This window comes from Lissotriton helveticus, chromosome 12, assembly GCF_964261635.1.
Source record: "Lissotriton helveticus chromosome 12, aLisHel1.1, whole genome shotgun sequence".
NCBI classification, from domain to species: Eukaryota; Metazoa; Chordata; class Amphibia; order Caudata; family Salamandridae; genus Lissotriton; species Lissotriton helveticus.
This window is the reverse complement of record NC_136073.1, coordinates 591272247-591287106: the sequence shown is the minus strand read 5'-3', so window position 1 is coordinate 591287106 and position 14860 is coordinate 591272247. Positions and strand designations below refer to the sequence as shown.

The window sequence follows — 14860 nt, the reverse complement described above, 5'->3', positions numbered from 1 at the left end:
AAGGCCTCAAACAGGATTGCGTTTTGGCGCCAGAACTCTTTAATTTGTTTCTGTCCGACCTTGCTCAGAGGTTACACTGCACTAACTCTCATCCCCCAAAAGTAGGCGGGCTAGTACTCACACACCTCTCGTACGCTGATGATGTGGTGTTAATGAGTCAAACAAAGATCGGCCTCCAAAGAGTCTTAAATGTAATGTCAGACTATATCTCAGAGAACAAACTAGAGATAAACACTTCAAAAACAAAAACAATGGTTATTGGAAGTCGGCAGAGAAGTAAACAGATCATCTGGCTCAATGGTAGTCAATTAGAGGAAGTAAAGAACTACAAATGTTTGGGATTTTATATAGACAATCATCAAAACCACTCAGAGCAAAAAAAGTATATGACTCAGAGAACTAGCGCACTTATATTCGCCTTCAGTCAATTAGCAAAAAATTGAAAGGCCCATCACATAAACCACTACTAGCGGTGATGACAGCGGAAATTCTCCCTACGATAACATAAGCTAGTGCCGTTTTTCACAGCAAGGATGCAGAGCTTCTAAACCAACTAGTGGTTTCCACGTATGAAACAGTTTTTCAAGTAGAAAGTTCAGCCGCCCCAGCACAGTTTCGTCTTGAATTTGGCTTAACCAATGAAACATTTGGGAGAATGTATGCCACTGTAAAGCTTTGGTACAGACTGAAACTGAACGCGGCCACATCACCAATTAATAAAGCCCTCTGGACCGAAGTAGAACACAATGGAAAATCACCCTACAATCAATATCTAAACAAATCCTTGTCTACAACCTGTACAAATGATTTATGGAACAAAAACCTGCCATACCAGTCCTTCTAACACGCACTAAATAAAGTAGCAAAAAATCACTCCTTACTAATTGACAAAAACATCTTAAGGGCAAGGTCACATGCCTGGATAGTGATCAACAATTATAAGACACTTGCACGAGCCTATTATTTGCATAGAACATTTTCTATTTACCTGAAAAAGCAAATAATGGATATACTCCTCGGAAAATTACCATCATTAGGGGATCAGCCTTCTTGGGTATATAAAGGGCCAAAACCATGTTGATTCTGCAGTTACTACAAAGAGGATTTCATTCATGTAATTTGCATATGTACCCAATGCAACAACGCTTGATCCACTCTTCTTAGACAAACTTTTAAAGACAGAGGAATCAGGACCTGTAGAGCCACAATAATTGCAAGCTTAAATCCATCGGACACACAATTAAATTGATCAAATTTCTCAAAGTTTTTGCACAGGCTCACAAAAATTTGTTTGCAGGACTGACCACCGATCAAGGACAATAATGTGGTAAAATATTTGATAAACAATGATATTCTACAAGCTTTTTATTTTAAAATTGATGTAAAGCGACTTTTCTCTTTTAATGTTTGAACTTCTATTTTTATATGTGTTTATATTGTTAAGGTTTTAATTGACCAAACAATAAAATTTACGAACAGTCCCTGTGGTGACATTTGACCAACAGGACATAGAGCGTGCTATAAGTGCCACAGCACAGGGGAAAGGCCTCGGACCAGATGGCATTCCTGGCGATATCAATCTTTTTCATACAGCAATGTGAGCTGAGTACATCCTACTCATGAGTAATGCTATAGGCACAAGAGTCTCATTTTCCAAGTCTTGGAAAAGCAGAGAGGTGCTACCTATAGTATTTACAAGAAAGGGGATAGCAGCTTGCCATCTAACTACTAACAAATGCTCTATTACTTACCAGAAATTTTCATTACTCCGAGTCCCGTTGTCCTCGTCCCATTCATTACAAATTGGAGATAACCATCTCCTGACAGAAAAAAAGACAAGAGGAATGCTGGGACCCTAATACTGCCCCTCCCACCAGGAGTACATAAGCAGTACTTACCCAGCATCCCGCCTGTACAACCAAGCCCATACAGGAAGGCCGGCCACCCGGGTGGGAGGGAGGGGTGTATGAATGGGACGAGGACAACGGGACCCGGAGTAATGAAGATTACCGGTAAGTAATAGAGCATTACCCCCAGCTCCCTTATGTCCTCATCCCATTCATTACAAACTGGAGAATACCAAAGCAGAAAACCGGCCTTCCGAATCCACAAGTGCACCCAGGAAACCACAACAAAAGCAGCAACCCAAGGGAGCACCGAGAAGGAGGGAAAGGGGGACCTCATGAAGCAAACGGCCTGCAACCCAAAACAGGACAGCAGGGACCAAACCAGGACCGGAGACAACCAAGAAAAAAACAGAAGGCCAGGGCCCCAACAAGGAGGCCGCCAACCAGAGAAACCGGAACAGGGCAACCAGGACCAAGACCCAAAGGACACAGCAAAGGAACCCACCGGACAAGGCCGCCGAGCCCAGAACCACCATGAAGTCAGACCGGACCCGGCAGCCACCCAGACACAGACCAAACCCCACCGAGGGGGCCCAGGAACCAGGAAAGAAAAGACCAGCACCCCCAGGGCCACCAAACGACAACCACCAAGCACCAGCCCAGAGGGAGAAACCGAAGGAAGAGCACAGGGGCCTAACAGGAGCAAGACCCCAACCAAACCAAAAGGACAGGGGAGGAGACAAAGACCCGAAACCCCAGGCGGCCAAAAGCCCCACAGAGAAGGAGGCCGCAACCCAAACCAGGAAGGATACAAAACCCAGAACGGAAATGGCAGAAGAGGGCAACCCAAAAACCACAGGCCAGAGAAGCCCCAAGAAAGAACCAGCCGAAAGCTGACCAACAACAGGGAGGCTAACAAGGACCGGAAACCAAAAAAGAACAAACCAGCAAGTGAGGGGACAGGGCCACTGGCTACAACCCCCCAAAAAACCCCAACCCCACAAAGGGAGGGAAAATCAAGGCAGGACGGGAGTCCAGGGCAACCGGGAACCCCTGGCAGCCCCCAAACCCAGAAACAACCAGGCATGAAACCCAAACCACAGAGCCAGGAAGCAAAGGCCAGAGCCAAGCAACCAGCCAATGCAGGAGGACCCGCAGGCTCAACCAACTCCCGGAAGGAGCCCACGCAGTGCCCAGGCTAAAGCAAAAAAGGCAGGGAGGGACAGAGACCCCCAGCACACCACCGCTGGACCACACAGAAGACCGGAAAAAGAAACAGAGGAAACCGCCAAAGCAGAAACCGGAGGAAGCAGAGAAGGCAGAGGGCCAAGCAGCAGCAAAACCCCAGACAACCCGCAGCCAGGAGGGAGGACCTCACAGAGACAAGAGGAACACCACAGAACCGCACCCCAACCAGAGAAGGGGGGGGGCACCCAAACAGGCACACAATGGGAACAGAGCACGGGGAAGCGAGGGAAGTGGAACGCCCAGCAAAACACCCCAAAACCGGCCGAAAAGCGACAGCACAGCCAGCCAGCGAGGCACAGCCCGAGGCTACCACGAACCAGCAGGAGGCCGGCAGAACCGGAGCAACAGGAGGCAACCCAGGACACGCCAACCCAGAAACACCGAACACCAGGACCTCGAACAGGCCCAAACAGGGGAACCGCAACCCAGGAGGAAGCCAACGAAGAAGGGCAAGAGGGAAACCCGAAGCCCACAGCATCCAACGGAAACCCCAGAACCAGGCAGAAAAACGGAGACCCAACCGCAGTCGAACCAAGCCCAGGAAAAGAAGCACCGCCAGGAGCGGGCCCAGAAGGCTCCACCAAGACACGGCCACAAACCGCAGAGCGTCCAGCCAGGACACAGAGAGAGAGCACAGGCAAGGACGTAGAGCCGAAAAAGGCGACCAACAAGCACCCAAAACCCGCAGAAGCAGGAAAGACCCAGCAGACACCCAGCCAGGTACCCACGACAGGAACCACACGAGACCAGGACCCCTCAGGGACCAAACGCACCCAGAGCCTAGATGGACCCCCAACCAGGAGACCCACAGAACAGAAGAGGGGAACAGGAGCCACGCCAAGGACACAGCAGCAGCGAAAGACAGCCAGGCCCAAACAACAGCAGCAAGAAACCCAGGAACCAAAGGCGAACCGCCACCGGAACAACACCCGGGGGGAGGGGCGAAGGAAGAGCATGGGGTTCACTGACATGACCAAATCTGAACACAAGTTCATTAGAACTTTAGTGTCCCTCTCCCCCTGTACACCGACCTATCCGCTAGACCTCGACATGGACAGGAGGCATATTGCTGATAAAGCTGGGCTCAGACCAATATTGGTGAAGGCTTAGAACCACGTCTGAATTAACCAACTATGCAGAGGCCTTCCAGGACATAATTAGGTTAGACAGGTTCCACAAAACCAAGTGAAGTAAAAAGATCGGAAAGAGTAGATACCTTCGAGTCTTCCCTAGTCTTCCCTAGGCCTGCTGAGCTATTGGGAGTCTTGGTCTCCCGAGTCGTTTCCATCCAAAGACCAAATCAAGAAGCTGTATTGGCATTGAGTGGCACAAAAAGAGTCTGATAACAGAACCAAAGGCACTCTTTCTATGGATTTTGTGTGGTTCAAGTCAAGTGCCCTGTATGAAAAATACCTGGACAGCATCCCCAGTCCCCTAGACACGAAACTATATGTCCAGTTCAGAGTGGGGTCTCTGCCCCTCAAGTCTTCGAGCTCAAAATTATCTTCTCATTCTGAGTCCTCTGACTTGGCTGAGCTGTAAAAGGCACGTAGAAAACATTGCCCACGTTCTGTTTGTTTACATGGCCTACTTGAACCCTAGGAAGACTTGAGGCCGTTTACCGAACTGTAGGCACAAGGAACTGTGCAACTGCCTTGAGAATTTTACAATCTGACTCTAGACCCATTATGCTTGTGCCGTGGCTAAGTTCCTGGGTTGGATGCTGGTCTACAAGACGCAACACCTTGGGCCTCATTTATGAGCCCTTGCGTCACTTTTACGCCGCTGGTGCGTCACTTTTAGTGACGCACCAGTGGAGTAAAAAATGTGCCTGGTTGCACCACATTTACAAAGTGACGCATCTAAGCAGATGCATCACTTTGTAAACCCCTGCGCTACATTATACCTGCGTCAGGTATAATGTATGCAGAGGGGGTGTTCCCCCGCAAAAAGCCTCGTAATAGTGATGCAGTGAAATCTATGAGATTTCACTGCGTCACTTTTAGGACACTGTTGCGTCAAAATCTTGCGCCTGCCTCACAGCAGGCGTAAGACTGACGCAAGCCCTTTCACATGGGACTTTCCCCATGTGAAAGGACGCATTGCTGGAGTTGCGTCACTTTTGTGACACATTCCAGCAATGTGTGACTTTTGTGCTTACAGACACGTCAGAAATACTGACGTATCTGTAACTCCTTGCGACATGATGCTTCATACTGTAAATATGACGCATCATTGGTGTCGTGAGGAGGGTGCAATGAAAAGTGACGCATCGCTGTTTCCACGCAGCGATGCGTCACTTTTCATAAATGAGGCCCCTTGTATTTTGTTGGCTCACGATTGTCACTTTTGTAATGCACCGTTTGCTACCTCTTGTATTTTGTTGGCTCACGATTGTCATTTTTGCTTCATTTAATGTAACGTTTGCTTTTGAATTTAGCACACTTGTAATGTTCTCATGTATCAGTTCTGTTCCTATTGTGAAGCGCTCTGACACCTTCGGGTAAAGTCCGCGCTATATAAAAACGCATAAATAAATAAATAAATAAATAAACATCGTAGCAGTTGCTTAGGCAAATTGCACCTTATGGTATATTTGCACACACTCAGTAGTGTAGCACTTAACCCCCCTTGCACCTTTGTGATGCGCCCACACTTTGATTACGAAGATGCATTGCATAGCAAGCATCTGTCATCGCTGTATAGTCTGATGCTTATAATGACTGTTCAATTAGTGACTGCCATAGCAGATGTGATGACACCTCTGAGAGTGAACTCTGCGCTTCGTTGCACTTTATTTCGAGTAATTTTAATTGTGATGCTGTGTGATGCGCATGCTTGCAAAGTATGGATGGGTCCCAATATTGAGGTTCTAGGTCTGGCTGTACAAATTGAGAATGTCCTGGCACTCGCATGGGCTGCCCTGCATTTTTTTTTAACGTTGATTGTATATGTTGTTTTTTTATGTGACGGTGATAATAACTGTGCTGCTTTTTTTTATTTCAAAAGTTTTTATTGAATTGAATAAGTTTCACATATACATTGTATTCAGGTTTTTTTTTTTTTTTCCTGGGCAGCTTTACATGTATACTTGGCCCAGTGGTACCAAAGAGAGAGAGAGAAAGAAAGAAGAAAAGAAAGGAGACGAGAAGAAAAAACAAAACAAAAAAAAAACTGTGCTGCTTTGATCTCAAGGGCCCACGATCGATCCGACTCCATTACAATCTTGTTTAGGCTGTTGGTGAACTGATTATGTTTCCTGTATGTTGCACCCCACATGAATTTTGACAAGTGGTACAGCCCATTTCCGCCAAACAAAAACTGAAAAGGCTCTGGGGCCAGCACTGACTTTGCGGTTGGGTCTTTTCCGCATAACTCATACACTGTTTGGCGTATGTTGCAACCTCAGAAGCAATTCGCATTTATTCCTCTATTTTTCTGAATTATTTTCTCGAACTACAATATAATCAGGTGCCGAATCTCAATGAGGGTATCTGGGTGTTTAAAACGTCCAAACCACTGGCATGCTTTCGTATTTCATATAACAATAAATACTCTTTCACCATACTCCCCTGTGGTTGTGGGAAGTCTAATCTCTTATCTATATCAGTCCAAAGCTCTTGTGTATAATAGACTTGTCCACAGTTCAACTTGGAAATGTATCCCTTGATCTATGCAGTTTCTTCTCCATTGTACTTCATCCACATTTAGGTCAGGCATTAGCCAAGCCCTTTTAACTTTATTAAAGCTATATATGATATATACTTGCTCATGGAAGTTTTTAGCCAGGCTTACTATGTTGCTGTCTCATTTACTTTTCTCTTCCACTCACTGCAGCAAACAGTATGGAGTGGTGGATAGGCCTTCTTCTTCATCCACTGGCTAACTTCTGAGAGCAGCAGCATCCTGCTCTTTTACCAGAGCACATCCACACACAAAGTAGTTCCCATCAGTGTAAGGGACTGCTTTAGCAATGTGTGGTTTTTGAGAGCAAAAATATTTTTGAACTTAGATAATGCTTTCTCATATTGTTGAGGGGCCAACAATAAAGCTTTATTGGGCTCTGACAATAAAGTTTTACAAAAACCATAACAAAGCAAAAAAACCAAACAAAACAAGGATTGACATACATCAAAAGGCTGGTAGCCTAAGCCTGACCAATTGTCTTTGACAATTGGACAATGCTCTTTTATACATATATAATATATAAGGGGCTGGGACTTCCCACAATTAAAGGGTGTGCTGAATGAGTGTGCAATATTTTTCCATGTTACAACTATTCCTGCACGAGTATTGGGTGAAGGCATTATTTAAATACTGACCACTTTAAAGTGAGCAACTGCAATAGTAAACACAAGAAACACGCATTGGCAAAGCCAATTGGAATGGCATTGGCTGATGATCTTTTGGAATTGACAATGCTTATTTTGTTTATGAATGATTTCTGTTCAAAGGCATGCTTGTATGAAAACAAGCATTTTCTAATAGCCAAAATATAAACATTTTTATATAGAAGCACACATTGCATCTGTAGTTACTGGCACTGAAGGCAGCGACTTATTATGAGGATGCGCACCTTGGGCAAGAGCAGAATGCCATTACTCCCAGTCAGGTAAGTCAAGGGCTGGAATGCCCCTCGCTATATGCTGTGGTGGGCAGGAGCAACATGTGAATGACACTACAATAGACCAATGGATGAAGAGAGCTGACTAAAAGCCACTGTAATTAAGCATGCATATTACATATATTTTTTATAAAAACAACAGGTCTTGGCTAATTCGAGACCTTTAAACAACTTGTCTTTGATGATATGCAGCAGTGACTGACCATCTGAGCTAAACTACATCCGGGGACTTTGCTGATTTCCCTTTGAGAGTGGTAGAAATGAGGCACCTGATTCCTTCAAAAGCCCCAGGATGGCCTGCTAGGGCTGGAGTCAAGACTGAGCCTGCCTTCAGACAGGCGATCAGCCATGACCATGAGTGGAATGTTTTTAACAGACTCCATTCTTTGCTTTCACACAAATTTTCCATCTGTTCTTGTTTAATGTAGCATGCAGTCCTGTATACGTGATACATACCAGGCCTCCTCGTTCAGGTTGTCATTACAGTGTTTACCGCAGTTGTGTACCTGCCAAGAATGTAATAAGGTAGGAGCTGTGTAACATTCCCTGATGCCGAGAGAGACAAGTGCTTACTGGCACGCAGGGCCCGAGGTGGTAAAAGGATAATCAGTCTGTCTTCAGAGTCCTCTCCGTCACCAGTCAAAAAGGCAGAATGAGACCAAATCAATTCAAATCAGGATCTCACAGTTGTGCTAAATACATCTTTTTCATTAAATCCAATGGATGTAATGCGTATGTGTTGTTATTTACACACCTGGATGGAGAGCAACAGAGAGGAGAGGGAAATAATTGAACATCATGCACCAGTGCAGAGTGGCGGTGAAGCGCAAGGGAAAGAAGTGGAGTGGAGAAGTGTGGCTCACTGGTTAGAAGCGGCAGTCCCTGATGCAGAGGTCTGGCCCGGACCAGGGTTCAATTCCCGATGCGGCAGGGTCTTGGGCTCAATGTCCGTGGACTCGATAATTCTCGCCTCGTGCCTATTCTAATCATGGGTCCCACTCTGCAACTCTGGGCAATAGCTTGCTTAATCTCCACAACGGCCCCAATAGTGCTGGGATGCCTGGCTTCATCTTGGGGGTGCCCAGTAGGGAGCTTCTCACAGGGAAAGCCAGGAAGGGTTCCACAGTGGTATACAGTGCCAGGATGCCCCGTGATGGGGCGGCAGTGCTCTTTACAAGTATACCTACATTTACATTTACAATGAGAACTACTTATTTAAAACACAAGAAGGCCGGTGAGGAGCTCCTTATAGCAATGGGTCTTAAAGTCCTTTAAGGCCTGCCGGAATAATAGGCAGCCTGATAGCTTACACATATCTGGCCTTTAAAGTTACAAGAAGGTATGATGTACTCAGCAAAGGGCCAAAGTCTACATGACGTTCAATCAGGATGTAGACCTATGAAAGGGGTGCAATCATCTCTTCTTAACATGCAAGAAGAGCGTCACATCACTTTCAATGGCTAACAAGCTGCTCTGACTGTTCTTGATCTCGCCAAAGCTTGTGACCCAGTGGACCCGTTCTTCGCAGTTCAGATTAAGAGTGGTTTGGGACACTAAATTGGATTAGCTGACTTCTCTTTAGTAGGACTCAACACGTTCTCATGGATTCTTTAGAATCATTTGCTAATGGTTTAACCCAAGACTATGCGCTCTCCCCCCATAGGATTAGATTCTCCATAGATACACTTCCACCTGCTGGCCCATGATTCACAAATCTACATCTGTCTAGAAAATGACACAGAATCTCAATCAAGTGTGACCATCTTCCGAGATAACATTTTACAATGGATTAGATCAAATGTCCTTTGCCTAAACCGAACATTACCTCAAATCCTGGACCCAGGAAAACAACACGTTACCTCTTTTCCTTTCACTTTGCCTCCTAATTTAGTTGACTCCCTTTCCACTCACAAATCTAACACCATTGTGCTCATGTTCAATTCATATCGCTCACCCCCACATCCCCTATAAACAAACAAGGTTGTCAACATGGAACTCTACACACTATAAAACCTTATCCATCCTCTACAAAGTTCTCACTGATTGAGCTAACAATGTGTCCTGTCTTGGTGCTTTTTCTATTGTAATTGTTACCTAGATTCCAGATCCTACTTCCAAATCAGCTACTAAGATGAGCCTAAACGTATGTAAGTTTGATCATGCTGAACCAGCTCGGAAAGCCTTAAGGGAGGTTCCACTGGCTGCCAGTCGATCCTGGGGTCTAATCCAAATCTGCGCCATCCATAAGGCACACTTGAAGAGAGGCCCGGTGGAGAGCGATTCCTCGTCACATGTCCACTGGAAACCTCCAGCCCATTTCCAAACGTGATTCCAAACTTCCCTACAGCTGTCAGGAACACGTCAGTCAGTCTCTGGGACAGCTAGGCCCCAAAATGTGACCTGCCCTGGATCCCCAATTTCCAAACTAGATCACCTTGATAAAACGTATTCAATCATGTTCTTCAAAAAGTAATTTTCAGGACGGTTGTTCTCTTGAGCTGCAATGGAAAAACAGCACTGAATACTCCTTTCTCTATCAGTATTAAGTAGCACTCAATGACCACCTGCATTTTATTAAACACCTAAATAAGCAAATGCAGATTCCCTTATTTAGTTAGTAAAGGAAAGTCCTGATTTTATTAAAGAAGCGGAAGTAAGCACCTCAGTAGCTACAGTTTAAAGAGAACTACATGACCTATGTTGCTGCTGACCTGAGCAGGAAGTGGAAACATAAAGAATGGTTACACATCTGTTTTATATAGAGGCGCTGGCATGCACACTGCCTCTTTTTTGGTGGCTGAAGTTAAAGTCCATGTATAACATTGAAAACCAGAGACAACAAAAGAAACCCTTCCAGACAAAAAAAGAACTTCATAGTTTCTGCGACCGTTCATAAGCACAAAATGCTGATCTCAGTCATCCAGATTATGTTTCTCAGGCAAGCACTACTCTTTCTACTTGCGACGGGGTTGGAGTGGGCAACACCAAAGCTTACAAAAAATACAAAGACATTTAGAGTTTCACCTCAGGGGATCATCGACAACTGGTGGGATAATATTCTTCTCTGTGTCTTTAATAAAATCAGGACTGCCCTTCACGACCCATCCAGGAGTCTCAGGTTGACCGTTTATCTCACTGGGTACTTCTTGAAGGGGCTGGAACAGCTAGAAGGCAGTTTTAGCAAGAGGGCAGGTTTGAAAGTCAAAACTCAGTGGGCGCATAAGCAGAGAGAGAAAGTACGAGAGAGAGTGAGAAAAAGAGAGGACGGAAAGAAAGATTGAGAGACATCAGACAGAAGCGGAGAAGAGCGTGAGAGAGACGTGTGAAGAGAGCGTGAGCGACACGATGTGTCGTACAGTCTCCGCGTGAAGAGTATATATCATCCTGTGGCACCAATTGAGCTGGAACCCCCAGCAGAGGGCAGGTTTCCAGCTTGTGCTTTGAGTCCCTGCCCAGAGACATCTTTCCGGGGTTTTGCAACCTCACTAGGAAGTCATTGACAGCCTTCAGAAGGCTTTGTTATTCGGAGGGTCGGCTCAGGCAGTGCCGACCCTAAGTCTGCTCCCTGCAAGGTTGGCAGGTGGTGATAGGCTTCAAGACCTGCCTGCACTCCAGACTTCACCCTTGATGGTTCTGCTCCCTCTCACACAGTAACATTATTTTTAAAGTTGGCAGGTCTGAGCGTGGCTTGTTTGAACATTTTTGCCAGGGCTATTCCTGGCCACAGGTCCAGCACTGATCATCACCAAAATACAAGACATATTCCCCAATTGGTGTATGCCTTTAGAAAGCGTTTGTAAGGATTACAGCTCCAAGAGTAAATACGTGTCTTAACAAACTCTTTTTCAGTTGGTAACATGAACATAGGAGAGTAACCCCCAGATTCATCAAAGTCCTGTTTTACGAGTCCTTAATAGCGATTTTTAAGGAATCGCTATTAAAGACTCGCAAAACAGGACGCATGTAGAAATCGCAATATTTTTTACGATTTCTACTGCTTCCTTATTTGCGATTCGCTAATTGCTAATCGCAAATAAGGAATGGCTTTCCCATTCATTCCTATGGGCCTAAAGGCCCGTAGGAATGAATGGGGAGTCATTCCTTATTTGCGATTAGCAATTAGCGAATCGCAAATAAGGAAGCTATTTCAAGGGTGCCAGGGTGTCCAAAGGACACCCTATAGCACCCCTGAAATGGTAATGTACACTGGTGTTGCACACACACATGTCCAAAGGACATGTGTGTGTGTAACATACAACTTTTCGCTATTTACCACGTAGTTAGACTCTGCGGTAAATAGCGGCACCAGATTGAGAATTCGCAATTTAAAAATGGTTCATGAATTGCATTTAAAGAATCTCAAATTGAGATTCCTTAAATGCAATTATTCGCAATATAGCGATTTCTAGAATTGCGATTTTTGCATTTGGGATGATGAATCCCAAATGCAAAAATAGCGCTCGCAAAGGGCCAGATTCTCAGAATCTGGCCCTTTGCGAGCCGATTTTGGCTTGATGAATCTGGCTGTAAGTTAAGAGATTCCTCCTGAACAGTTCCATAGTCCTTTATTAAATACGCAAGCATTGCCTCCTTTAGAAAAGTACCTCATGTGCCATGAGGTTTCCCTTTAATGTTCATATATCTCCTCTGTTTGCTGGTGTTTCCCTAGAGATGACGTGTGCTCTTTCACTTTATCAATGTCACCTTTGCCCAACATGTTCTTATGTTTACAGAATAGCCTGGATTCAAACGACCCCTGTGTATGAGAGGCTGGACTCTTGTAACTGGTCCTTGCACAATTTGCATTAACTTTTCCTCCCAGGAAACAGTCAAAATGGAGCCGGCTTATGCGTAGAGTAGAGGAAAGGTGTACTTTTCTCTGTGCCCCTGCAGACATAAAGGACCTTGTCCATTCACTGTGGCTCCTATTGACATGCCCTTGGATTTACAGTTTGTCCAAATATGAGCAGTTACGCCTATCTTCTGAGTAGGACCCTTGGATGGGCGTGATTGGCCACTTGCCCTGCCACGGGGAACATCGTTTACAACAAAACTTTTACCCCGCACTACCATTACAACGCAGGAATTACAACGAAAGTCGTTACAACGACTTTCGCTGCAGGGCGCTGTTGGATAGGAAATAGTTTAATTTTCTGCCCAACACCTTCCCTACTATCCACGGGGACTGGAGTTGGAATAGAAAATTAAACTATTCCACGATCCAGCGCCCCCCAACGCAAGTCGTTGTAACGACTTGCGTTGTAATCTCCGCGTTGTAAAGGCATGCGTGGTAAAAGCAGGCATTGAAATGACATACATCCCCTGCCACATTGAGGCTAATTTCTGACTACTCAGAGTGGTCGTCAGGCTGCTAGATGGGTCCGAATGTAGAGTGCCTTGATTTTAAAGACTGCATTGTGTTCTTGGGTATCCGTCAGGAGCAGTGAAACGTTTCGCCATTATTGGGTTGTATCCATGCTATGGCTCTTTTGTGGCGAGGTAATACTTAATATTGGATTCACAACTCTGGACATCAGGACCCTATGGGAGGCAGAGGCCCTTGACAATGGACAGGGCTTTCTATAGCCAGGAGTGGACAGCAGGGGAGAATAGGAACAGGCAGTAGTGTAACAGGGAAAGGTGAGTGAGGATGATTAGAAAACTGGTCATGATTGGCACCTTACAATTAGGCAGGAACAATAACAAATATTCAGAAGTTCCTCGCAGACTGTCCGGACCATGCAGAAGAACACGGCACGCCACAAAATGTATAGACCTCTCTTTGGAGCTTGCACCATTGGTTACTGCAGTGAACAGATAGGGTGAGGCATATGTTCTGTGTAAATCTCCAAAAGGGAACCCTTCTCCATAAGAAGGTGGGAATAACTATTCTTGCCAAAGCCATAGTAAGCTTAAGAGCAAGTACTTGATATCGCTACCCTGCGCCTGCACAGCACTGAGGGGCATGTTATCAAGGATGGCGATAGGGAATTTTCGCCGCTTTAGCGGCCGTTTTCGCCCGCTAAGCGGCGATAATTTTATCGCCCTATTAGCAAGATGTCGCTAACAGCAATTAGCGACAGCTTTTAGGTGATAGCGAGCGATTTGGGGCCCGCTTTGCATGTTAGCGATATTTATCGCTAATGACATGCAAATTGGGCGTACCCAAACTGTTACCGACTGAAAACAGTCGCTAAGTTCGCTATCACCTTTTAGCAAGGCAGGCGTAGCGATGGAAATATTCGCGCTAAGCGCAAATATCTCCAAATACTAACACCTGCCCAGACCAGTAATTAGCCATGTTATCCAATGGGAGGTGGATAACATGGCTAAGAGCATTTCTTTGCAAATGTGTGAATATCGCTGTATTCTCAGCGATATTCACGCATTTTGCCGCTATCGCCGGAAGAAGTATCGCTTTGGAGATAAACGTTGCTAATAGCACGTTATCTCAGCGATAAATATCAGCGATGCTCAGCGATAACAAAATCATCGCTAAGCCTATTTAGCGATAAATATCCCTACTTGTTGGTAATATGCCCCTTAATGTCCTGTTCTTTGGTATCACATGTGCCTTCCACCGTTTCATCTGGATTAATGTCTTCTGATCCTGCTGGCTGGATGCTCTTCGTACCGAAAATCTCTTCAACGACCACAGCTTCTATTCCTAAAGTGTCTGGGCAGAGTTATTTTAATTCCTAAAATGGAAAGAAGATCTTATACTGGGGACCGTGCTGCAGCTGTAAGGCGTGAAGCAGCCATTTAAGCACTTCAGGGTGGCCATGGAAGTAGCTTTTAGTATTAGAAGAGCTTCATCCAAACAAGTCAGGTGCCCTCCGGTTAGAAGGTCTTCGATACCTCTTAGCAGGTCTCATTGCTGCATTTCCACCAGAGACAACCCCCCACTAGATGATCTGGCAGCAGCATCTGAGATTGTGTTACTAGTTGGGTGCAACTTGTGAAGCCCAACACTGAAAAGACATGCTGTGCTGCTGTCCTTAACTGCTCACTCACAGAGAAGTCCAGCAGCCCGGCGTTATTCTCCAAGATAAAGAACCTGTACTGCCATCCAGTCACCAGGTCTGTGTATTTCATCAAATTGTCCCAAATACTTCGCTCGTGATCACTGTACTGCGAGCAT

At 45.5% G+C, this 14860-nt stretch overlaps 1 pseudogene; it reads right to left on the bottom strand.

Moving 5' to 3' along the window:
• Positions 1-10149: 10149 nt before the first annotated feature.
• On the bottom strand, positions 10150-14602 carry LOC144799252 (oxysterol-binding protein-related protein 11-like; annotated as a pseudogene).
• Positions 14603-14860: the final 258 nt, after the last annotated feature.